The sequence below is a fragment of the Aedes albopictus genome, chromosome 3 (genome assembly GCF_035046485.1).
Source record: "Aedes albopictus strain Foshan chromosome 3, AalbF5, whole genome shotgun sequence".
NCBI classification, from domain to species: domain Eukaryota; kingdom Metazoa; phylum Arthropoda; class Insecta; order Diptera; family Culicidae; genus Aedes; species Aedes albopictus.
Window position 1 is genome coordinate 428,233,786 of NC_085138.1, and position 25,998 is coordinate 428,259,783.

The 25,998-nt window shown below is 39.8% G+C and overlaps 1 pseudogene; it reads right to left on the minus strand.

The window, feature by feature from the left end:
• The window catches only part of LOC115268190 (chorion peroxidase-like), a 33,468-nt pseudogene extending 12,023 nt beyond the window's left edge, over positions 1 to 21,445 (minus strand).
• Positions 21,446 to 25,998: the final 4,553 nt, after the last annotated feature.

Here is a 25,998-nt window from a genome sequence, read left to right on the forward strand (position 1 = left end):
ACTTGATGAATGATAAGCAAGAAAATAGTATCAGACAACCTAAGATTCTACCGGTAGTGTTCAGGAATCGGTTCCGTATGTCCCGCCAGATGTGGCCAAATATAAAAGTGAACCGAACCCATGCATGCGACACTTTAAATCGCGGCTCCTTAGGCGATTTGATGAATGGTTAGTAAAAAATAGTTTTAGACCATATTTGAGACAACCGGTGGTGTTCCGGAACCGGTTCCGGGTTCCCTCCGGAAGAGACCAAATATTATTTTTTTTTGTCTTTATTAACGAGATTTTTAACTCGAAGCTAGTTCATCTCGGGACCCTTCCCTTCCGAAGGAAGAACCTACATTTTGTGAATATGTCAGGAGTGGGATTCGATCCCAGGCCCTTGGCATGATAGTCTTCCCGAGCAATGTCTGACAGCAAATTGAAAACAAATTTTGATGTTGTGATATTGCGAATTATGATAACTCAGGTTGTTGTCGTTTTGGTCGTTTTAACGGTTAAAACATCAAAAATGAGAGCAGAAAAATGTTCCCGTAACAGCAAGTTGAAAACTATTACTGCTATCAGTGATAGCAAATTAATAACTGTTTTTGTTATCAGTACGATAAAATGGAAAATCGTTAAATATAAGGATTTTCGATTGATAAGAAATCCTAAATGCCATAAGATAATTACACTAATGGTAAATTCTTGTGGATGATTATACAAGGTTACCTAGAAGTTTTGAAATATCTTAAAAACTTATTTTTTATAATAGTTTGAAATGACAGCAAAACGAAATCTAAATTTGAAATCAAATTTAGTCACGACAAACTGATATCAAAATGTGATATCAATTTGCTGCTGATTACAAATCGAGTTCTCGATTTGCTATCATTTTGTTGTTAGACTCTGCTCGGGTTGTGTTCTAACCATCAAACCAGGCCCGCTCCACCGCCAAATATTTAAGTGAACCAAACACATGCATGCGACACATCAAATCGCGGCTCCTTAGGTAACCTGATGAACGGTTAGCAAGAAAATAGTCTCAGACCACATAAGAAACTACCGGTAGTATTCCAAAACTAGCGTTGGGTGCTTCGTCGGAATTCAAAAGTGAGAAAAATTAAAGCAAGCGATAGATATCTTGACAAAACTAAGACGATCTCATCCAATCACACCATTTCAGATACCTGAGATGTAATAATGCAGAAGGATGGGTCAACGTTGTATGGGAAAATTAAAATTTAATCGTAATAACTCCGAACAAACTTTTTCAATTCTCTTTCGCGTCTAAAATGACTGCATAAAATTTTTGTGCTACTGGTTGCTCCCTCACGCACTGTAATGTGGTTGAAAGTTGAATGGGATTCAGTATGAAAAATTTCAGTTACTTGCATGTTTTAGTCAAATTTTAAATGCATGATAATAAAATATAGCGTGTGTAGAAGTGTGTAGAAAATTCTTTGTCGAAAATCGTTAAGGTATCTGTGTTTGTGAAAAAGTTGTATCGTCTTGGTGTTGATCGGTCTCCAACGATAGTGAAGGAGGTCAAGCTGTCAACTGAGAGATCTGATATTTTCCAGCTCTGCCTATACGTTGAACATAACGTCGGAATATGTGCCATCAATAAGTTTAAAGTCAATTCAATGATGCAATGATGGCTCTGATAAAATTCTAAGTAAAGTATTCTCATGATTCAGGAACATTTTCAGCTCACGTCAACGAAAACGTCATGAGTACATATTCGACGAGAAAGGCACTATCACCACTAGGTGGATCAATCCGGGTTTTTTTTAATCAATCTTTCAATGCGTCCCTCCCTTATTGTAATCTTTCCTCCTCCAGGAGAAGGTTGAAACATTAAATGAGGATGATTATGGTGCCTAAAAATGGCGATACAACATACAAACGTCATATTATCAAATTTCAACAATTTTTTCGGTTGTATTAGCCCTTTTAGGTGGATTTATCATCTTTTAAAATTACCTTAGTTTTTATTCGTCATGATTACAATGTATTTTGAATGGATTTACTGGATATGATCAATAAAATTAACTTATATTCTTAAATAGGCGACTTCAAATACTTTGACCCATTCTCACCCCCTCTAAGGGGTGAGATTGGGTCAATTTTCAATCATTTGTAGATTAGTAAGTAATAGATATAATGTGATACTTTCTTGCTAAACTATCATTACCACATAGAAGAGTATGTACACCAAATAAAAAGTTATTCCGACTTCAATTGCATTAGTTATTTAATAAACAATCTTTGAGTATCCTTTTTTGACCCATTCTCACCCACAACGACGGTAACTATTTCGATAGTGTTTATAATTTTAAATTTTTCAATAGTTTTTTTTTTGTTTATTCCTAATTTATTTTTGTCCCTCTCCCCTCGTACCTGATGAGAGGTCTCGGACATAAAAGAATAATATTTGCATCGGCCTAAGTATTATAACTTATTTAGTAACGAGTTTAATATCATAGCAAATTCTGCTCTCCGATTACTATCAATAACATATTAATATCAAAATTGGTTATGTAAATATTTTCCGAGTTCACTGTTATTAAGTTGTTATTGACACTAACAAAACAAGTTACTGAAATGGTTTTCCAGGAACATTTTATTGTTATGGAATTTGTTATTTTGCCGCTTATGACAGGCAAGTTTATAACACAATATGTTATGGTAATCACTTGAAAATAATCGATTTATTTATTCAGTTATTTTGCCCAAATAACACAGCTCCTTATGCTGTTGTTATTCCCTTCTGCTCGGGTGGTGTCGCTGAAGGTGGTCAAACACGCAACTGCTCGAGGGTTAAATGAAAGCATGTACGCATGAGGCCTCCACTATGGATAGCAGCTAATTTTACATCATACACGTCATCGAGCGAAGATTCTGGTCGTAACACACAGCAAATAATTTTGTAATATCCAGGCGCGTAATTCCTGACGATGTAATAATTTTCGAACGTAATCTCACTCGGATACGTCGTTTTCTAACAATTATCACACTCACCATGTACGTACTGATTGGCACCGGTAAGTGTCAACAAACCCATTCCAGCGGATATTTAGAAGCAGTATCATATTTATCACCACCCTTCTAACTCGGTGAAATAGCCGAGAGGTAAGGGGCACGCCTCACAATCAACGAATCAGTGAACGATTCCATGCCAATATTTTACTTATATATGATTCATCTATCGATCCAGTTCTAGCGATTGTAAGACCCACTTTGAACCTGTGGCGGCTTATTTACTGCGTGGAAAGGATGTAATTGTACCGTCACTTTTACCACGCGACTGATGTGCAGCAAAAATGATGTGATATCACAAGATTTTTTTTTTGCTGTGTAGTTGATGTACAATCCAAAGGACCTACCAAGCCCAATTGCTGTACTATATGGTGACCAAACAAAATTGGCAAGAACTTGTTGAAGCTTACGTTCTAGAGTTCGACAATGATAATCCTTTGCACTTCTTGGTAAAGCCGAGCATTGCCCCAGTGCGGGATGACCTGATTCAAGCCCACTGCCAGTCGACTGTGTTCTCTCATGAACATGGTTCGTCCGAATGTTGCCAGCTTCATAACAAACCCGAGCTCAAGGGACATGAACTCGACGATCGGAAATAGAACCGTCCATTCAGGAACGAGTCACGTGGCCTACCCTGTTGGAACGTCCGTGGTGCTGCAACCACATCATCAATCGAACCGTTGACATAGTCAGTGGACGCATCGCGGAAGTGGGTCACCGGATCGGCTTGTTTTGAGTATCCTTGGACAAACCGGATCTGAATCAGGTTCAAGCAGAGTAAAACGGATTATTTGGGTTGACTTCAATCGGAAAGCTTGCAAAGTGGTCCATCTTACAGGATATTAGGCCGCGGATCCTCAAACGGGAAAAGCTCAATGGCAACAGTTATGGCGCTGGACAACAAATTTCCTGTCATCGGATGTATTCTTGGAGCCCTCATGCCATCCTCGTACAGCGTGTTCAAAACTCGGTCAAATGACACACGATCCTTTGTTCGTTCGGTAGCAGGCGTTGGCATTACATGATACAGGTGGTATACACCGCTTCCGTATTACCATAGGAACTCTTGCAAACCGATCACCTTGACATTCCTCTCAATCAATGCTGGGCGCAGTGGAGTATGGTTTCAAGTTTATTTTTGTAACGGCTTCCAAGGTGCAATCGAATGACACCAGGCACACTTCAGTTTGTTCGCATCCATTGCCTTCATCATGTTTGGGTATGCTGCCGTGAATCGCATATCTGTCCCATTTGCATAGGAAATCCAGCAAAGATGGGACTGATATGCGATTCACGGCAGTATGGCTCACTAATGAAACTATTGGTTAGTATTAGTGTTAGGTATTGGTTAGTATTAGTGTTAGTATTAGTCTGAGGTGTTCATTATTGTTAGTATTAGTGTTAGGTATTGGTTAGTATTAGTGTTAGTATTAGTCTGAGGTGTTCATTATTGTATTCTCATCAGCTGAAGTAGCGAGTGACTTGTAAACCATAAGAATTTCTTTGATTCGATATCAACAACCCGAAGATCGTCGACATCACCTACACAAATCAATCTCTTCCCACACTAAAGATGTGCCATATACGTGGAACGGCGCATACTGTAAACCAGCCAGCGCACCGACACCGATGGATTGAGTACGGCATATAGTTACCTTCTCTCTTCCATCAAACAACTGCAAGCAGAGAAATTCTCACGGTTTGCAAGTCACTCACAGAGTACTTCAGCTGATAAGAATAAAATAATGAACACCTCAGATTCTCTCTCTAACACCCATACTAACCAATAATTTCATTAGTGAGCCATACCCAAACCCGATGTAACCAACTAGTGCCAAAATCCTAGAACCCCCTTTTTCGAAAAACAGCTGATTGAAAAATCAAATGCAACCGTTGAGAACATTCCGGTAAAGACAGACGTAAGTCCAGAAAGCTATGAAACGCACAAAAAAGAAAGTGATGTGACTAATACATCTCCCATTTAGCGATGCCCGACCCGAAACCCTTTAGCTACCGACTTTTTATATTTTGTAAAAAATATTTTGACTTGTTGTCTTAATATAGAGTAAGTTTGTAATTGTCCAAAAAAAATCCAAAATTTTGTAATTAATTGAAATAAATTTTTGCCCTAAAGAAAGCCCCATCCCGAGTCGAAACGTAGGCAAAGATAACCCATAGATTCCTCCTGTATTTTTTTTTTTTATTTGTATTAACGAGATTTTTTGCTCTAGGCTAGTTCATCTTGGGACCCATGCTTTACTTCCCTTCCGAAATTTCCGAAATTTTTGAGTTTGTCGGGAGTGGGATTCGATCCCAGGTCCTTGGCGTGATAGTCACGTACTTCAAACATCACACCAGGTACACTCCACGCCTTCTGAAGTTGATCTACGGATTCTTTAAAAAATCTATAAAAGATTCATTTCGAAATTTTCTCAAGAAATTTTCTTTAATGTCTTACAAATTCAGATATTTCATGCGCTATTCCTTCGGACGAAAGCCATCATTTTTAAAAATTTTGCATAGATTGCTCAAGAAATTCATCTATGAATTTCTTCAGAAATCTTTTCTAATACCTTCATAAGTACTTTGGGACTAAGATTCATTACATATTTTACTGCTACAAAAAATACGACTGATTTCTTTTAAAATTCCTCCCGCGATTTCTTCAGAAAGTCTGTCCCAGTATTTTTTTCGGGGAGTTATTTGTGACTTCCTTCCTATTTCCAAGGATCTCTTTAGGAAATCATAATTTCCATGAAAATTTCTCCATTGTTTTCTAAAGATAACCCTAGAACTCACTTTAAGATTCAAGTATTAAATCATCTTTGGATTCCTTCTTAAATTTCCTCAAAAATTCTTATGGAAAATCATCTAGAAGTTGCTTTTGAAAGTTCCTTCAGAACATCTTCCATGAATTGTTTAAGAAAATCCTTAAGAATTTTATTCTGTTTCTAAAATAATCTCTCTGAAAAAGCTTGCAAGGGTTTCCTCAAAAGCTCTTTAGAAATATTTTCAGGGATTACTTTTGAAAATTAGAAATGCAGAATTTTGCCAGAAGTTTCTCCAAGGATTCCTGAAGAAAATTTTCCACAGACCCCTCCGTAAATTCTTCCAAAGTTCCAATCAGAAAAAATCTTCCAATGATTCCTTAAAAAAATCTCCAGGGGTTCCTTAAGATATTCCGTCAAGAATTCCACCAGAAGTTCCTCCAAGATTTTTTTAGAAAGATTGCTATGGGTTCCTTCTGAAACTTCACCAGGAATTCCTCCAGAGATTCCTGTAGGAATTCAAACAAACATTTCTTCAGTATTTCCGTCATACATTCCGTCATACATTTTGTGACAAAACCTCTAAAAACAAAGACAGGCTTGGTGGTCTAGTGGTTACCGCTTCTGATTCGTATGCAGAAGGCCATGGGTTCAATCCCTGGCCCGTCCCTTTCATCTTACTTTGTAACTTTCTATCCACTTTTTCTCTCTGTCTCTTCTCTACATATATAATTCTTGTATAGTCATATGTTCATAGCCATCGATATAACCAGAAACGAATTGCAAAAAAATCGTTTCCCTTCCTTCCAACTTCCACAGCACAGTGTATGTAACGCCTAAAAGTTACGCAACCAAAGCGAACTGTGCCGCCGATCCTTCATAGTAATTACCACACAATCTATCACCTTACGAACACTATAAATATCGCCTATCCATGGATAATTACACTAGTTTACAAAATAAAATGAAAGTCGTGAACTTCTGTCAACGACCAAAATTTGTGAAGCATAATTTAGCGCTAAATCGTGCTTCAAAAAATTTAAAGTAGAACAGTTTTTTAGTTAAAGCTCAATATCGAGTTTTACAACTTTTAAAAATATAGAATTTATGAAAATTCAAATATTTTGCGTTTTGTTCAACCAATTTTAAATCTTTTTCCATAAATTAAAAGCTGAATATAATACCATTCGATCATCTAAATGCAGGTTTTCTCGTCAGGTTGATGAAATTCAAGATATTGGCGAGTTTTGGGGACGATCTCCTTAAATTTTAGCAAAATTTCCAAAAATATATGAAGACATGTATTTTTTCAAGAAGAAAAAAACAATTTAAAAATTCTTTCTCAACGTTTATTTGACATATCATATGTAGGCAGTGCCGGATTTAGGCTTCGGGGGGCCCGGGGCAAACCCTATAGAGTGGGCCCCCAAAAGCAATATTATAAAGATATAAACCACACATTAACTTTTTTGTCAATGCTGTGTAATTCGTATTTTTTTTAAATTTTAACTGTTTTTTGTTATTTCGGAAGAAACTATGCTACTGTTACGCATTTGTTTTGTTCATTCAAATATTATTTTTTTTTCATTTCTTTTCAAATGCTTTTGTGATGTAGTATTGTTCTTTGAAACATTCAGGCCAAATTTTGCATACTTTCGATGTTCTATAAAAAGTTTATCTCTGGGTTAGGGCTTTAGTAGGCAAATGTAGCAAAAAATGTTCAAAAACGTCGGTGAACCCCAAAATATAGATATGCATAACCGTTGCTCCGAGATGTTTTTGGAAACTAGGTTCGCAAAATTGATCCGAATTCCCCTAACATCTCCAGTAATCATTATCATACCTTTCCCATGATAACATCTGTCCTTGACGAACATGATGAAGATGGGCTCAATTGTTTTCAGAATATTAGGTTCTATTGAACCAAATACAAAGTTTAAAGAGGCTTTAGAGAAATTCGCGCACACCAAAACTAGCAAGAAACATTTTTTTTCTAATTGTTGAATACTGTATATCTCTTTAGAGATGAATTTGCTGCAATCAATTGTTAAAATGAATTCCTCAAAATAGTCATTCTGGGAAATTCACTTCAATACTGAACAATTCTATTAGGGGTACTCACTAAACAGATTGAATTGCTGCGTAAGCCATGATTTTCTGCTTATTTGAAATGTTTCATGATTTTGCGAATGAAATAATCAAAGATTGCCTTGGTGATAGCGACGTTTAATCAGTTTAATCAGTTTACGCTGTTAAGTGAATCCCCCTATTGTTTATTTTTTTGTTAATTTTCGATGAAATGGCCAAATTATTTAACATGTTTAATGGTTTTATAATATTTATAATATTTATTTTACAATGTTTAATGGTAGCTCATACTGAAGAAAAAATCATACAAAAACTGTCAATCCATTCTAAAAATAGTTCCAGTGTACCACAAGTTATGAAATTTAGGATTTTGATTTGTTCTCAAGTCCTAATTTGGATTATGAAATAATCTGGATACCTTAAGGAACCCAATTACAACTAGTCTAGGATAAGTGCATTTTATATGGTTTCGTGGAACCAAATATATATAGTACTTCGAGATTATTGGGGGGCCCCCTCAATCGGGGGGCCCGGGGCACCTGCCCCCTTTGCCCCCCCTTGAATCCGGGCCTGGAGGCGAGGTACAATAAAAAATTCAGCTCAATCGGAGCATTAATTACGGAGAATAAGATTTGTGAAGTGAGCGACGTTGCTTAAAAATAGAACAAAAATCGATTTCAAATCATCAACCTTGTATGGAAAGTCGAAAAAATTTCCGCTCTACTGTAATTTTTTCCTTCGCGTTTCTGAACTCAGGGCATGATTCTACACCAAAAACGATCATCAGCTTACCGAGTTCAAAAATGCTGTAAACTAGTGTTATAGTGTTATCACCGACCCAACTGTGACTCCCAGATCTCCCATCCTTTCCGTTTAACAAATACCCCAGTCCGTGTTGGTTGTGGGGATGCAGAGGTGATCTCGGTCTTTAGTAGCAACAACCAGCACACTCTAACATTCCTTTTCCTCCCCAAATGACTATAAGGACGTGGCCAGCGCCGTTATTGATCAAAAATGTATTAGCTGCACTTTGAGAATAAGTGGAGTGTCCTAGCCCTTATTCATTTGTATCTCAGTGTAATTGGTACCAGCTCAGATCAATCACGGAGGAGCAACCATTGACATGTATAGTCAGATTTGATCGTTGATCGTTGATAACCTCTAAGAACAACTCATACAGCTTGCCGTAAGAATTCCTTAAGAAATACCTCAAGAGTTTTTTCTATGGAAGTTTACAGAAGGCTTACTTTACAGAAATTCCTGCAAAAATAGGTCCACAGTATGCTGCAGAAATACTTTCAGAAATACTTTCAAGAGTTTAATAAACAGATTTCTCCAGGAATTCTTCTGACATTCCTTCAGGAATGACTTAAAAAATGTCTTCTTTTGAATTTTAGGGATTTCTCCAGGAATTTTAACAATGGCTTACTTCAAAAGTTCTTTCGTGAAATTGTTAGTGTTTGGGAGTGAGCCCACCTGTTCTGGCTACATCATTGGATTAGATTAGAATCTCACCACAATATTTCTCCTCTCCTATTGAGAAAGGAAACAATGACGTCATTCGCAGGAACGTCACCCAATGTAAAACATTAGACTCTAGATAGCTTTAGTAGGCTCTAGCTCTTAAGAAAGGACGGTTGGAGAAGAGCCGAAACGGACTATTATAAGGATTTAAATGTGGATTGTATCGTTACGTGTTAGCTGTAAATAACTGTTTGTAGATCCTGTAAATATATGTGACTTTGATAATAGTAATAAATGTGTAATATAAAAGACAATAAACGTGTTAAGTGTCGGACTAAATGTTGTGTTATATCGTGTGATACAAGAAGATACGAATTGCCAAATGTTTGGATAAACTACAACCCCTGGATCTTCAACCCCATTCGCTGCAGTGTGCCTATCAACCCCAGGCGATGTTGGTAAGGGTCCGGTAACCCAACAGTTGGATTTTTTTCTTAAAATTTCTTGAAATAGGGTAAGTGTACCAATTATGACTATAGTACCAATTATTCACCATAGTTGATTTTCACCCTTTAACGATGTAAATCAACAAGAAAAATTTTGTGAACAACAGAACACTCATTCAAACTCCACATTTTCCTCAAATCATGGTAGAAATAAATCATTTTCCTTACAATTTCGGCTTCCTTGCACCCTTTTTCGCCAAATTGTACCAGTTATGGCTAACCCCATAAGCAATGTATGCAAATAGTGCGAAAAGGAACCGAAGTTTAAAAATGTAGCCATAACTGGTATATGGTTCCTATCATTGGTACACGCTGTAATAAATACTAAAAGTAGTTTTGGCTCCGTTGTGATATTTTTCCTGTAAAGTATGGAAACTAAGCTGTCTTTTAACTTATTGATGACATTCGTTGGTCTTCTCGTTATTTTTGTATAAATAGCTCTCCTAAGGTAGTGCCATAATTAGTACACGCACCCTATACTACAAAGTTTCCCGTGATAATTATTTGATACTTGATATTTGTTGTCTTTCCAAATCGTGACAGATATCAAACCGTTCAAATACCAAACCAATCATGAGAACCAATAACAACCACAACAAAATTATCCACAAAAACAATATCAAGCCAATTTTGAATCATATCTCAAAACATGTATCATGCCATGCCACAGAGTGCCTTTTGCCATGTTTGAGTTTTGGTGTTAAAATAACCACCTTCTGCGTTTTTTCAGTCGTATAGCAGTCTGCTAATCGGTTTTATTGTTTCAAACCAAAACATTGTAACTGATAATATTGTGTCATGTTGTGTTACTTGGGATATATGCCAGTGAAACCTGGTGTGTATCAGCGCAGATGCCTGCGATACATCATTCGTGCATGATGGCCTCAAACTTGTCTGGTTGTTAGAAATAACCAAACACTTGACCATTTTGAGTTCATCAGAGAAATTATTACGCCAGAAAACGTTATCTAATTCAGACAGAACTATAGCCTGAACTGTAATTCACTCGACAAACCACAATTCTGAATATTTGATTAACCAAAATGCATATGTACAACAGACATCAGCTCAAGTAACGACTGGCTGCCAGAAAGCGTCTGTCAGTCGGCAGAGAACAACCGCACAAAACTCCGGCCCAAATACCGTACCCGTCCGTACCTCCATCGTACAATTTCGTCACAAGTCAATCTAGCCCATTTTCGTTTGGGCTGGAGGACTCTTCTGAAATCTGAACAGTAGCGGTGATCCACTGATGTGGAAATGAGTCCATATCCTATGCGCCACATACTTGACAGAGTTGGGGTTCAGTCAGGGTCGGTACTAGTTGTTTGTCTGAGATTTGAGTATGTTCAAACTTCTGATAAACTGGTAGATTCTGAACTTTCTGAAAAACCCTTAATTTCATGTAATGTTTTATCCTTCTGTGTTTTATTCTCAATTTTGTTTGTAATGCACTTTTATCCTACGACATTAGTCCCAACCCTGATCGTACACCCATCTTCCCATGGTCTCGGCTTGAATGCGTTGGATTATTCGGTTCAGTTCTGTAGATTGGTGCTTCACATTCACACAACCATCCCCACATGCATGATATTTCCCAAAAACTACCCGACATGAATTGTCGTCCTCGTGGTTGTTGTTGGCATTGGCGTCGTCACCGTCATCATCGTCGTCGTTGTCGTCGTCGTCGTTGAGCTTTGAACCGTATTCGTTTGTGCTGAAGTTGAAATAGTTGCTTAGGATTTGTCGAGGGGGTGAACGGAGTGTATAGATGTAAATTCCAGGCCCAGGAAAATTTGCATGCTGACTTCCGTTCCGTTACCACTGTCAACGGAAAATCTGGTTGAACTGTTTGCTTGAGAGCAGAGCGGTGTGGCAGACGGGGCTCGTTAGATTGACTGCGGCCGACGAACATGGGACCGGTAGACAGAGATTTCTGATGGAGATGGTGCGGCGCCACGGCGGTGTAACGAAACCTCGCATGAAATATGCATCAGATAAAGTGGCGTCTATTTATGAAAGTGGGATTTATGTCTGCTCTGTTGGCTGATGGAAAAGAGTTTGAGTTTTGTGTTCCCTTGTCCAATCGAATGAGTGACGCTGAAAATGCATAAATTTCAAGTTAATAAAACAAGATGTTTGGCAAATTTCACTGAGTTGGATGACGGTGTCTGATACGATGGAGGATAACGTCGATACTGTACTAGATTTCGCTCGTAATGTTCCATGTCAACCAGAAAAAAAAAATGATTATTGGTGCTTGCACCAATGAAAGTGCAAATTTAGAATCTCGCGGTTTCAAGGTTTGCACAAAACCGAATATATTCAATTTTTTTGTGTAATAATATCGCACATACTTATTTCAGAAAAGTCCACTGAAACAGTATCAGCAAAACAAGGAAGTCCGGCAAATTCAGTTACCGCCGTGCAATACCTCCAAATATAAGTTTCTTTTATTTGCAGATGAAATTAGCACTCGGCGAAAACCTAATTAATTTCGCTTATTCTAAATCATGCACATCAACGAAACAGCACGCGAGGATTACAGCCGAAGAAGCCATTAAACCGAAATTAATATTTTAAATCCTACCACACTGTAAATTATTTCTCTGGCTTCAGCCAGGCAAGCTCTTTTGACTCCCGAGTGGAACCGGTAGTGGAACAATTTCCCCCCACACACAAGGGTCCCATCCATTTAATTTAAAACTAACAACAGTTTCCGCTTGGAGCAAACCACATCATGTAGACACTTACACACACAACCGGACCCACACATACACACACTGATTCCCGAATGGAAGCGTCGCCTGCAGAAGGATATCACCGCAACGTCAGACGACAAATTAAATGTAAATTTAAAACAGCTTTCCATGGTGATCTCCGGGGTATGACGGTGGCGGCGATGGCTAAGTTGAGCCGGCTGGCATTCGGAATGTGGTGTGAAAGGTTCTGAGACAGAGGGTCGTCGTCGCCCGGCTTGCATTTGCAACGATGCGATGGTTAGGCGGGGGCTGACTCGTTAAGTGTGGGTGGGATCCGAGTGGTTGGTGTGAATCCCTAAAAGCAGGAGCTCCTCCCGACGACAACAAAAACGACATCAACATATGTTGAACCGGCTGCAAGTATTTCAGCCGGGTGCACTGCATGACGCATTCTCACTGGAGGCAAGAAAGCATTGATACGGTTGCTAGAAAATCTCGGTAGATGAAAATTAAAACTACACCCGTGGGGCGGCGTCGGTGGTGATGCCTGGTTGGTTATTACTGTATGGGATCAGAAATCTGATTGCTGAAAGTATACACATCGTCATCAGTCAGAGCATGCATGAGCATGAGCATAGATGACCGCACAATTCGTAGTTGCTACTCCGTGATTGACCAGAGCAATCGAAATTGCACAAGGAACCAATGAATAGGGCTTGGGACTAGCTTACTATTCTCAATTTCCACAGGTCGAGAGCTCTCAACTTTAATAAGGTCAATAACGGCGCCGGCCACGTCCTTACGGTCATCGAGGATGGAAGGGAATGTTAGTAAGACAAACGTTGTTAAAAAGACCGCGAATCGCTGCATCTCCACGTTTGTCTCAGGAAGGAATTTTTTGTTAGTAGGGTAAGGTACATTGTCAGTCCGGGAGTCACCTATGGTTGGTGATATGATTTGACAATGGATCAATATACACAAACCGCCGTTAACAACCGACCACTTTTCGACGCAAGAACTAGCCAAAAAGAAAATTCTATCGCGCGTCTCCACTCCACTAGGGAGCAGAAACCTTTAGTCTATTCCACACAGAAATACACTGAACGCGACTCACTTGTCGGCGCCCGGATTTTTTCTCGACCGGCGAACCCGAACTAACATTTTTCACTCTTTTGTGTAAATGCAAAAAATGAAAGAAAATATTTACTATCAACTAAAAGTGTATTGGAAACTAGCGCCGAAGGGAAGCGAAAAATTCGGAACCGACTCAACCACGGCGCGCGCACACTCGTCCCGTCGTCGGAGCCCCGCAGAGAGAAGAGAAAAAAAAAACAAATCGCAAAAATCTAGCAAAGCGAGCGCGCGAAGCTTTGCTCTGCCGAACTACCGCACACTACTGACTGCTTGGCGTCCCGTCGTCGGTGCCCCGCAGAGAAGAAAAACAAATCGCAAAAATCTAGCAAAGCGAGCGCGCGAAACTTTGCTGCTGCCGAACTACCGCACACTACTGACTGCTTGGCGTCCCGTCGTCGGTGCCCCGCAGAGAAGAAAAACAAATCGCAACAATCTAGCAAAGTGAGCGCGCGAAGCTTTGCTGCTGCCGAACTACCGCACACTGACACTACTGACTGCTTGGCTTCCCGTCGTCGGTGCCCCGCAGAGAAGAAAAACAAATCGCAACAATCTAGCAAAGTGAGCGCGCGAAACTTTGCTGCTGCCGAACTACCGCACACTGACACTACTGACTGCTTGGCTTCCCGTCGTCGGTGCCCCGCAAAGAAAAACAAATCGCAAAAATCTAGCAAAGTGAGCGCGCGAAGCTTTGCTGCTGCCGAACTACCGCACACTACTCTATACACATCGTCATCAGTCAGAGGCTACACAAACTTAACATAACCACAAAATGGATAATACATACAATGCCCAGCAATGGTAAACGCTAGTTCTAATTGTTAATGCTGGAAGCTTAAGCTAAACTCTAATGATAAATGCCAATGAATCATGCTCGATATTGCGCATTGCGCAGTTAAAAGTGCGACGAGGAAGTGCGGAAACTCAAATAAAAGTGCGATTTGGTGTCAGATCGTTTCGGTGTCTTCACCGCACTTATTCATTAGCTCATGATGAATAAGTGCGGTGAAGACACCGGAACGATCTGATGCAATATCGCACTTTTATTAAAGATTCCGAACTCTGTCGCAGTCCAGTTAGTAATGCAATAAACTATACTAATGCCAAATTCTGCGTATGTCCTCATTGGGAATAACACAGGAGATAAACGATGAGCACCTCAATGGCGACGTTACAAGTACCGAAGGAGGCGTGGTAACAGATCTAGGAGTATGTGCATAGGACGAAAGACTTCCGGCCCCTGACCTCCAAGAGATTGAAGAGGAGGTTGGCCGGTTGAAAACGACGAAGCCGCTGGAGCAAGATCAACTACCAAGCGAGCTTCTAAAATGCGGTGGAGAAGCACTGGTGAGAGCACTTAGCCAGCCTTAGCCTGATCGGTAAGGTAAGGTAAATGCTAAATGCTAATGCTAAAGCTAAATGTTAAATGCTGAATGCTAAATACTAAATGCCAAATGCTAAGTGCTAAATGCTAAATGCTAAATGTTAAATGCCAAATGCTAAATGCAAATGCTAAAGATAAATGCATGAATTCTAAATTCCAAATGCTTAATGCTAAATGCTAAATGTCAAATTCTAAATGTTAAATACTTAATGCTAAGTGCTAAATGCTAAATGCTAAATATTAATGCTTAAATGCTAATACTAAATGCTAAATGCTAAATGCTAAATTCTAAATGCTAAATGCTAAATGCCAAATGCTTAATGCGAAATGCTAAATGCTCAATGCTAAACGCTTAATGCTAAATGATAATGCTTAATGCTAATGCTTAATATTAATGATAAACGCTGATACTAAATGCTTACTGTACATATGGATATAAGTCTAAAGAAATGTTTGCGAAACTCTGTGGAAAATATAACAATTTCAACAAACACTTTTGAAAAGATGTTCTACCAGAAATGTTAGGTATATAAATTCTCTTTAATTTTGCGTGCTTGCAGAAATTTGTCACCCAATCTGCTGCTGATAAAATTGATATTCCAAAGATTTATTAAAAATATATCATCAAAACTTTCCCTTTACCTATTCAAGTGAATGTCTTATTTGAAAGACAATTTCGTCAAGAATGTGTTGATATGGTAAACAGGGATTCTGGGAACATTGGCCGCCGGGAATTTACTACACGAAGCACCATATCGAACATCTGGTATGACATTATACAGGGGATAGACAAAATTATCGGGACAGGTAAAATTTTCACTTTTCAAAAAATGTTCAACAAGCTGTTACTTTTCGAAAAGTGTATCGAATATTCTCAAATTTTTACTGTAAGTGCATCAACTAGTTGTGTATCAGTGGTCCAAATTTGGGAAAGATCGGGCCATTTTCCACGAAGTTATAAAGATTCATAAAAAAGGTAAAATTATCTTATAGCCAACTTTGAGCTGTTATATCTCCGGAGCTAATGAACCGATTGCAATGTAATTTTGACCATTCATGACTTATATAATGAACTCTGAAAAACATTTGACTTAACTTGAAATTTTTAACAAGAGCAAAAACTATAGCGATTTTATTTTTCTCACGATTTTTTAGCAAATTGGTCTATTTTTAATATGCATTCCATTACATTTTCAATTTGTTGGCGGCTGTGTTGTTACTTTCCATCAAAACACATTTATACATAAGTCAATTAGAGGGAAATTAAATGAACTATAATTTGCATCTTGAATTTTGGAACGATGTTAAAGTTTTGGATATTTTGGTGTTTTATTAGAAAAATAATCTAATCGTTATAATTTACTTCCGTGTTAAGAATTTTAAGTTATGTCAACGGTTTTTCATAGATCATTATATAAGTCATAAATGATCAAAATTTCAATGCATTCGGTTCATCGAATCCGGAGATATAACGACTCAAAGTTGGCTATCAGATAATATTACCTTTTCCAAGAATATTTATAACTTCGTGGAAAATGGCCCGATCTTTCCCAAATTTGGGCCACTGATATAAAACTAGTTGATGAACTTACAGTAAAAATTTGAGAATATTCAATACACTTTTCGAAAAGTTACAGCTTGTTGAACATTTTTTGAAAAGTGAAAATTTTGTCTGTCCCGATCATTTTGTCTATCCCCTGTATTTTGTATAGTTGTATATCTAGCGATCTTGACCATTCTAAAAGTATACTGTCTTCGGGTCTCCAGTTGGTCTAGTGGTTAAGGCTTTGGATCGCCAATCCGGAGACGGCGGGTTCGATTCTCGTTTCGTTCGGGAAAATTTTCTCGTTTCCCTGGGCATAGTGTACCATTGTATTTGCCTCAATATACAAATTCTTGCAATGGCAGGCAAATGAAGCCCTTCAATTAATAACTGTGGGAGTGCACAAAGAACACTAAGTTGAAGTGAGGCAGGCCGAGTCCCAGTGGGAAGAAGAACTGTATTTGGCAAAGTTGCTCAGAAGACCAGGAACTTCTCCTGAGAAAGCAATTTTGTTCAAGATTGACTCACTATGTGGCGCTAGTGTTATTATAAACTTCCACTTTAGTCTAAGCTTCGTGTAACTCGTGTTCTGGACCGCTTAGAAGGCTACTGCCCAGGTAACCAATAAGCGGTTAAAATGACATTAATTTGGCACTATATGAGTCTTTACAGCAGATCATTAAATGCTTATCTGCCGTATATGCGTCATAAGTGGTAATTAAATGCAGGTTTTGACCCGATATACGGTTGATTGAATGCTTATCCCTCCAATCCCCCAGATTGTCAAAAATAAAAACAAATATTTTCCCCTGCCCATTTTACGGCTTCCCTTCTCTTTTATTTTTTCTTTCTCTCTCGTGGAACTTTTGCGGCTCGAGACATGGCAGGAACTGCCGTTGTTGATTTTTTTTTCTGATTTCGGCCGAATTAGGATTCAATCCCTCGATCCTCGGGTTGACGATGCTGCTGAACCGCGTTACAGGGTAAGCTATAGAAAATTAGATAAGGTGCGTTGGATTTTTGATCTATTTAAGGCTAACACCGGCAGTTTCTTTGTTATTTTATGGGTTCGGCATTCCGGGCCACTTAATAGTGTCGTCGGCAACGTTAGTGAGACGCTTGGAAGTGTTCATTTAGAAAGCAGTCTTTGTACTCATTCTCGTTGGGCTTTAACAGACTTGTTCAAAAAAATAAAAGCTTTCAAATGTTTTTGAGATTTTTTCATTCTCTTTGAAAATTTCCATGGAAAATTTCCAAAAAAAATCATTTGAAAATATTGTGTTAGTGCCTATTAGTTTATTCACCAATTGCCTTCGGAACTACTGCGACAATTCTTTTGGTAATCGATTCAACACTTTCTTTAGAGACCCTTGCATAACATTCAAGAACTCATTCACTTAGAAATCATTCATTAATTTTTTTCGTCAGAAGAAGAAAAAAACCAGAAATAAATTTAGGAAATTATTCGAATATTTCTTCGAAAAATCATTTGGTGCTTCTCCAGGCAACCATTTTAGATTTTTTTTTCGATTCGAAATTCGATTCGGAATTTCTTTGACATTTTTTTTTTTTTTTTTGGGAATTCATATGCAGTGATGCTTTTGGTGATTCTTTGAGTCATTTTTTTCTGAACAATTAATTTGAAACCTGCATCAGTAATTGCGATGATTTCTTTCAGTAATTTCTTCGACAATTTGTCAAGAATTCTTTCAGCAAATTGCACTTGATCATTTGTTTAGCAATTATTAGGTGAATTCACTCGGAATGACATTATTTTGGCCATTTATCCTACGATTTTCGCACAATTTCCTACGGCATTTATTTTTCGTTTATTACTGCAGAAGCGTTAAAAACTTTATTGTGAAGTTCTCCGGCAATGTCTGTCTGCTATGGCAATTATTTGAGAATTTCTTCGACAATTTCTTTGAAAATTCCATCGGTGATTGCTTCGGGAATCGATTAGGTTTTTCCTTTAAGAGTTGTTTCTGTAATTTCTTTTGGAGTTCTTTTGGAAATGCCATGTTTTATGTTTTTTTTCAGCAACTCTTCAGAAAATACTTTAGGATGTCCTGCCATTTTTTCTTAGGAATTCCCTTTGCCATTTTTTATGGTGATTTCATTGGAAATATTTTGGCAATTCCTGTAAGTGATGCCTCAGTTATTACTATGATTTCTTTTGTAAATTGCTTTGCATAAATTGGCAATAATCTTGGTTTTGAATATACCTTTGGTAATCTTTTCGATATTTACTTCAGCTAGCCTGTTGTTGATACATGGAAATTTTTGAAGTTGCAAAAGAATAACAAATGGAATTTTCAAAGTAGTAACACACGGATTTTTTTAGGCTTTAAATTTATTAATTTTAATTCATTCGCCTTCAAACGTACGGAATTTCGAAAGGATAAAGCAAATGAATTTCAAGTGAAGTTACCAGAGAAATATACAAAAAATTCCTGTGAAATTCACGAACGAATTGTTCGAAAGTACGGGTAAAGTAAAGTATTTCGAAAGAAACTTTCGAACAAATTACTACATCAATTGCCCAATAAATTACCAAATGAATTGCCGACGGAACTCCCAAAAAAAAAATCTAAAGGTAATAACAAATAGTTTTGGCGTTTCAGTCTATTCGGGGTCAAAAACAACTAAATGTTTTCTACTTCCAACGTTTCGATCCTTATTGGATCTTTCTCAAGGATCGAAACTTTGGAAGAAGAAAACATTTAGTTGTCTTTGACCCCGAAAAGACTGAAACGCCAAAAACTATTCGAAAGTATTCACAGCAGTCGTCGTCATATAGGTAATAACAAAAGAAATCTCGTTGGAGTTATGTGACCAATTTCCAAAGCAATTGCCTAGAGATTTCCTAAAATAAATAATGTAGATAGTAATAACCTAAACCAATTCCTTAAATAATTGCCGAACAAGTTTCCAAAAGAATTATCGCAGGAGATTTAAAAAAAAATGCCCAAGAAAACCTCAAAAAGCCGGGGCCCGTGGCGTAGTTGGTCACACGTTCGCTTCATATGCGGATGGTCATGGGTTTGATTCCCAGCCCCGGCACTTGCAATTTTTCGTCAGTTGCTCTTCATCGAGAGCGGCTGACACTGACCCTCTTCTGAGTCCCATGGCTCAAACGGACCCGGATACCTGGACATCGGCGAACTGCTACTCATAATGGACCCCCAATCGGACTGGAAAGGAACAACGGCCACCTATCATCCTTCTGCTCATCATTCTACCATGTATAGAGTAGAAAAAGTGAAAGCAGCAGAAAGGCAACCAGTTCGATAAAGTATAATAGAATACATCTAGGCGCTGTACAATCTGTAGGTACAGCTGTCAATTGAAATCGCTCACGTAGTGCCCTAGTGGACAATAGAGCTGTAAATTAGGTTAAGTGATTAAGAATAAAAAAAAAAAAAACCTCAAAATATATGCCACAGGAAATTTTGGATCATATCCAGTAAAATTGCTGAATTATGAAGGAAGGATATGCTGAAGGAATTCTGCTAAAGGTTATTTCAAAGACATTTCCAGAACAATTTGGAAATATCGTGAAGTAATTGTCAAAGCATTTATCAAAGAAATGCTCAAAAATCAAAAGAATGGAATTGCCGAAGAATATCCCAAATAAATTGTTGTAGTATTAACTCTAGGAGAAATTTATGAAAAGTTTGTAAAGAATTTTCTACAAGAGCAGATTGAAGGTGTTTCCAAAGAAATTTTCCAAGTAAATGCGAACAAATTTAGAAAGAATTTTCTTGATAATGGAATGGCCAAATGAATTGCGGAATCAATTTCCAAAACAACAAAAAATGGCTGGTACGGCTTCCAAAGGAATTGTCAAAGAAATTATCAAAAAATAATGCATACACTTTGTGTATGCTTTTTAGGGGCTGTCCATAAACCACGTGGTCATTTTTTTGGGACTTTTCAACCCCCCCCCCCCCCGCGTGATCATTAGTCCATACAAAAATTTTTATTTGTCAATACAAAATGGTCATTGGCCGAAACCCCCCCCCCTCCTGACCACGTGGTTTATGGACAGCCCCTTACACTAAATCTTCATGAAATTTGGAATGCGTATTCTCTAATTAATATACTTTCAGATTATGCAAAAAAGTTCGATTTTCGAAGGTATATAACCCTTTAATTCAAATGAGGTCAATGTTTACTAGTTAAAACAGAAAATGTGACAAAAAAATAAACCTTCTGTGCTATTTACTTTTTTAAGAGACGTGAAATTGCTGATAGGTTACTTACACCACCCAGAAAAATACCAAAAATATCCATCATACACCACTCTGTGCTTCTCAGGAAAATCTCTACCAAAAGAAATATTCATGCACGTGAAACTTTCAGCGTAATTGAATAAATCACAAAACTTCTTTACTCCGAATGCCATTAATAGATGAAATATGTCCTTTTTTCACTTCTCTCTATTCACTCCACCGAATACCGAAATGTGTTGAGTGAGTTGAGTCGAGTAGCTATACATTCGTAAAGCCACCCGCAAAAAAAAATCCACTTATCGTTAAAACATATTCCACCACACCGCCGCCCTGGAACAACTCGAAGAAACCACTCGCAATCGTAGAGTGAATATGATTATGTTTATTTACATGACGAGCTTGACAACGGCGATGAGAACCAACCGTCGAAGTTTCCGTCTTCGACGACACCGTCGTCGTCTTTGTCGCTTACCGGGGCACGGTGCCATGTGGTGTACAGCACACAGAGAGGTACAGTGCCATGTTAAGGACTTCATCGTCGTCAGTGGCGACAGTTCCACCGCCAGGCATAACAGCTTCTTCTCCGGAATTCCGATCCATCTGACTCTATTTGAATTCTGGCATACCGCCCTTTACCACCCACGGTGCTGCGGTGGCAGCCCAATAGTAGTCAGTCAATCGGTATGCGCTATTAGCAAGTGTGATGAAAGTTTCCCGATTGATGTCTTTCGTATGTCAATCTTCCGTACCGTTCCATTCATGCGCTGCTTTCACGTCCTACGTATGGGGGGTCCAACCAAAGACGTCGAGGAAAAAGAAAACCACAGTCGATTCATCTACGGCGAGACATAAACTGTCTTATGAGACTTTGAAAACGATTATGTACTACATGATTCGGGAGTTCCAATTTCAGATTTCTTCAGCTATAGTATAGGAATACCAGTCCTTTTATGAATTCCATCTGAAAACCCTTTCAATATTCCATCAGCAATTACAATTGGGCATTTCTGAATTTTCGAAAGGATTGTTTGAGAAATTTGACCGAAGGAATTCATAAAGGAATTGCTGAAAAAACTTTAGAAAGAACTTTCAATGAAATTTCCAAACAAATTGTGGAAATAATTTAAAGTGAAATTGCCGAAGATGCTGCCGTTGAGATATTCGAAATTTCGAAGATATTTTGAAACGGAATCACCAAAAACATAAACTTAATGTCGTTAAAAAATTTAAAGAACCTATCGAAGGACTAACTGAATAATTTGTGAAAAAAACTAAAACAATTCACAAAAAATAAGGAAATTTTCAAAGAGTACATTCTAAGAATTTTATGTTAATGCTTCCAGTGATCAATTCGCAGGACTCAAACTCAAGGGCAGCAAAACGGTGAGTCGATAAGGAGAGCGTTCAGTATAGCTCTGGTCCTCACAAGTTCCTACCTCATGCTTCCACGGGTCAAGCGATGACAAAGACCGCCAGCTAAGAGTTGTGTGCTTAGCTGGTAGTGCAGCCTGGGCAATGTTGTCCTTCTGACTTCAGCTAGATTGAGGAGGTACGATTCGTGCGTCTGTTCACCAAGGTGGTGCGACTCAAACAGCGTCTGTTCTGACATCCAGCGGCTGAGTAAGAAACGCTGCATCACGCCCAGCTAGATCCAAGGTGGTAGCCCCACCAGCGTGGTCGTCCCAGTGTTGGTTGGGACGTTAAACAGAACTGGCACGATGGCCCTCCGGCAAGACAGGAGTGTTGGCGTAGCCACCCGTAAAAATCCCCATTGCGAATGGCATAGGAGAAAATACGACTCGATACAATCGGCAAAGACCCACGCGACGAAATAAGGACTACGATTGGAAACTTGGAACATGGAATTGCAAGTCACTAGGTTTCGCAAGATGTGACAGGATAATCTACAAAGACCTACATCCCCGCAACTTCGACATCGTGGCGTTGCAGGAACTTTGTTGGACTAGATAGAAAGTGTGGAAAAGCGACCATCGAACGGCTACCTTCTATCGAAGCTGTGGCACCACCAATGAACTGGGAACAGGATTTATAGTGTTGGGCAAGATGCGACAACGTGTGATCGGGTGGCAGCCGATCAACGCAAGGATGTGCATGTTAAGAGTTAACGGTTGTTTCTTCAACTACAGTATCATCTACGTCCACTGCCTACACGAAGGGAGACCTGATGACGAGAAAGAAGCGTTCTACGCGCAGTTAGAGCAAACATATGATGGTTGCTCGCCGCGTGACGTGAAAATCGTTGTCGGCGACATGAACGCGCAGGTAGGAAGGGAGGAAATGTACAGACCGGTAATCGGGCGAAACAGCCTGCACGCCGTATCGAATGATAACGGCCAGCGATGCGTAAACTTTGCAGCCTCCCGTGGTATGGTAGTCCGAAGCACCTTCTTTCCCGCAAAGATATCCACAAAGCCACCGGGAGATCGCCCGACCATCAAACCGAAAACAAAATCGACCACGTTCTAGTCGACGGTAAATTCTTCTCGGATATAACCAACGTCCGCACATACCGCAGTGCGAATAAAGATTCGGATCACTACTTAGTCGCTGTATGCATGCGCTCAAAACTTTCGACAGTTATCACCACGCGTCGAAGTCGAACGCCGCGGCTCAACATCGAGCAACTTCGTAACGTAGAAGTGTCTGAAGACTACGCGCAGCAGTTAGCAGTGGCCCTACCAACGGAAGAGCAGCTTGGCGCAGCTACACTTGAAGATGGCTGGAGGGCGATCCGTCATAGGTACACACTTATTTCTGAATTGCTTGTTCGGTACTTTTTTGACGAGATTATAACAGCAGTACGATCTCGGTAGTATCGGTAATCGATTTTACTGAGGTTCAGTAAAACAACTGTCAAAATCGTATGGAAAAGGTAAACAATGCATTTTTGCTGAACGAGTTCGGTGCTCAGCAGTTTTAATCTCGTCAAAAAATTACCGAACTCGGTAATCAAAATTAAGTGTGTAGTACTTCGGCTACAGCACTAGGCTTCGCGACTCCGAATCACAGAAACGACTGGTACGACGGTGAATGTGAACAGTTGAAAAACGAGAAGAATGCAGCATGGGCGAGCATGCTGCAACACCGTACGAGAGCGAATGAGGCACGTTACAAACAGGCTCGGAACAGGCTGAACTCAGTGATGAAGAACTCGGATGAAGAAGCGCCAGCAGGAAGAACGAAATCGCGAAGTGATGGAAGAGCTGTACCGCGCTAAGGACACACGAAAGTTCTACGAGAAGCTGAACCGCTCGCGCAGAGGCTTTGTGACACAAGCCGACATGTGCCGAGATAATCACGGGAATATTCTCACGAACGAGCGTGAGGTGGTCGAGAGGTGGCAGCAGCATTACGATGAGCACCTCAATGGCGACGTTGCAAGTACCGAAGGTGGCGTGGTAACAGATCTTGGAGTATGTGCACAGGACGAAAGACTTCCGGCCCCTGACCTCCAAGAGATTGAGGAGGAGGTTGGCCGGTTGAAAAACAACAAAGCCGCTGGGGCAGATCAACTACCAAGCGAGCTTCTAAAATACGGTGGAGAAGCACTGGTGAGAGCACCACACTGGGTCATTACCAAGTTCTGGGAGGAGGAAGTATTACCGGAGGAATGGATGGAAGGTATCGTGTGTCCCACCTACAAAAAGGGCGACAAGTTGGATTGCGGGAACTATCGCGCAATCACACTACTGAGCGCTGCCTACAAGGTACACTCCCAAATTGTATGCCACTGTCTATCACCGATTGCAAGAGAGTTCGTGGGGCAATATCAGGCTGGATTTATGGGTGAAAGCGCTACAACGGACCAGATGTTCGCCAACCGCCAGGTGTTGCAGAAATACCGCGAATTCAACGTGCCCACACATCACTTGTTCATCGATTTCAAATCGGCGTATGATGCAATCGATCGAAAACAGCTATGGCAGATTATGCACGAATACGGATTCCCGGATAAACTGATACGGTTGATCAAGGCGACGATGGATCGAGTGATGTGCGTAGTTCGAGTATCAGGGACACTCTCGAGTCCCTTCGAATCTCACAGAGGGTTACGGCAAGGTGATGATCTTTCGTGATTTCTTTTCAACATTGCTTTGGAGGGTGTAATAAGAAGAGCGGGGATAAACACGAGTGGGACGATTTTCACGAAGTCCGTTCAGCTGCTTGGTTTCGCCGATGATATTGATATTATTGCTCGTAAATTTGAGACGATGGCGGAAACGTACATCCGACCAAAAGTGAAGTCAGGCGAATCGGATTATTCATTAATGTGTCGAAGACAAAGTACATGATGGCAAAGGGCTCCAGGGAGGAATCACCGCGCCCGCCACCCCGAATTCATATCGACGGTGATGAAATCGAGGCGGTTGAAGAATTCGTGTACTTGGGCTCACTGGTGACCGCCGACAACGACACCAGCAGAGAAATTCAGAGGCGCATTGTGGTAATAAATCGTTCTTACTTTGGACTCCGTAGAACTCTACGATCGAATAAAGTTCGCCGTAACACGAAGTTAACCATCTACAAAACGCTGATTAGACCGGTCGTCCTCTATGGGCACGAAACATGGACCCTACGTGCAGAGGACCAACGCGCCTTTGGAGTTTTCGAACGGAAGGTGTTGCGTACCATCTACGGCGGACTTGGAGAAGGCGAATGAACCACGAGCTGCATCAGCTGCTGAGAGAACCAACCATCGTCCATACCGTGAAAATCGGGAGGCTACGGTGGGCGGGTCACGTCATCAGGATGTCGGATAGCAACCCGACTAAAATGGTTCTCGAGAGTCATCCGACCGGTACAAGAAGACGTGGAGCGCAGCGAGCTAGGTGGGTCGACCAAGTGGAGGACGATCTGCGGGCCCTACGCAGAGTGCGGAACTGGAGACAAACAGCCATGGATTGAGTGGAATGGAGGCGGCTACTATGTACAGCAGAGGCCACCCCGGCCTTAGCCTGATCGGTAACGGTAACGGTAAACTCAAGTTCCTCAGCACAATGCGACTAAGACTAAATGGCTAAATGCGTAGTGACACTTACCGCATAAATAAATAAAACATTACCGGTACCTTAAGGAAGTCACAATACACATAAACGAAACGTTCGGATAATCCTCTGTTGAGCTCTTTCTTC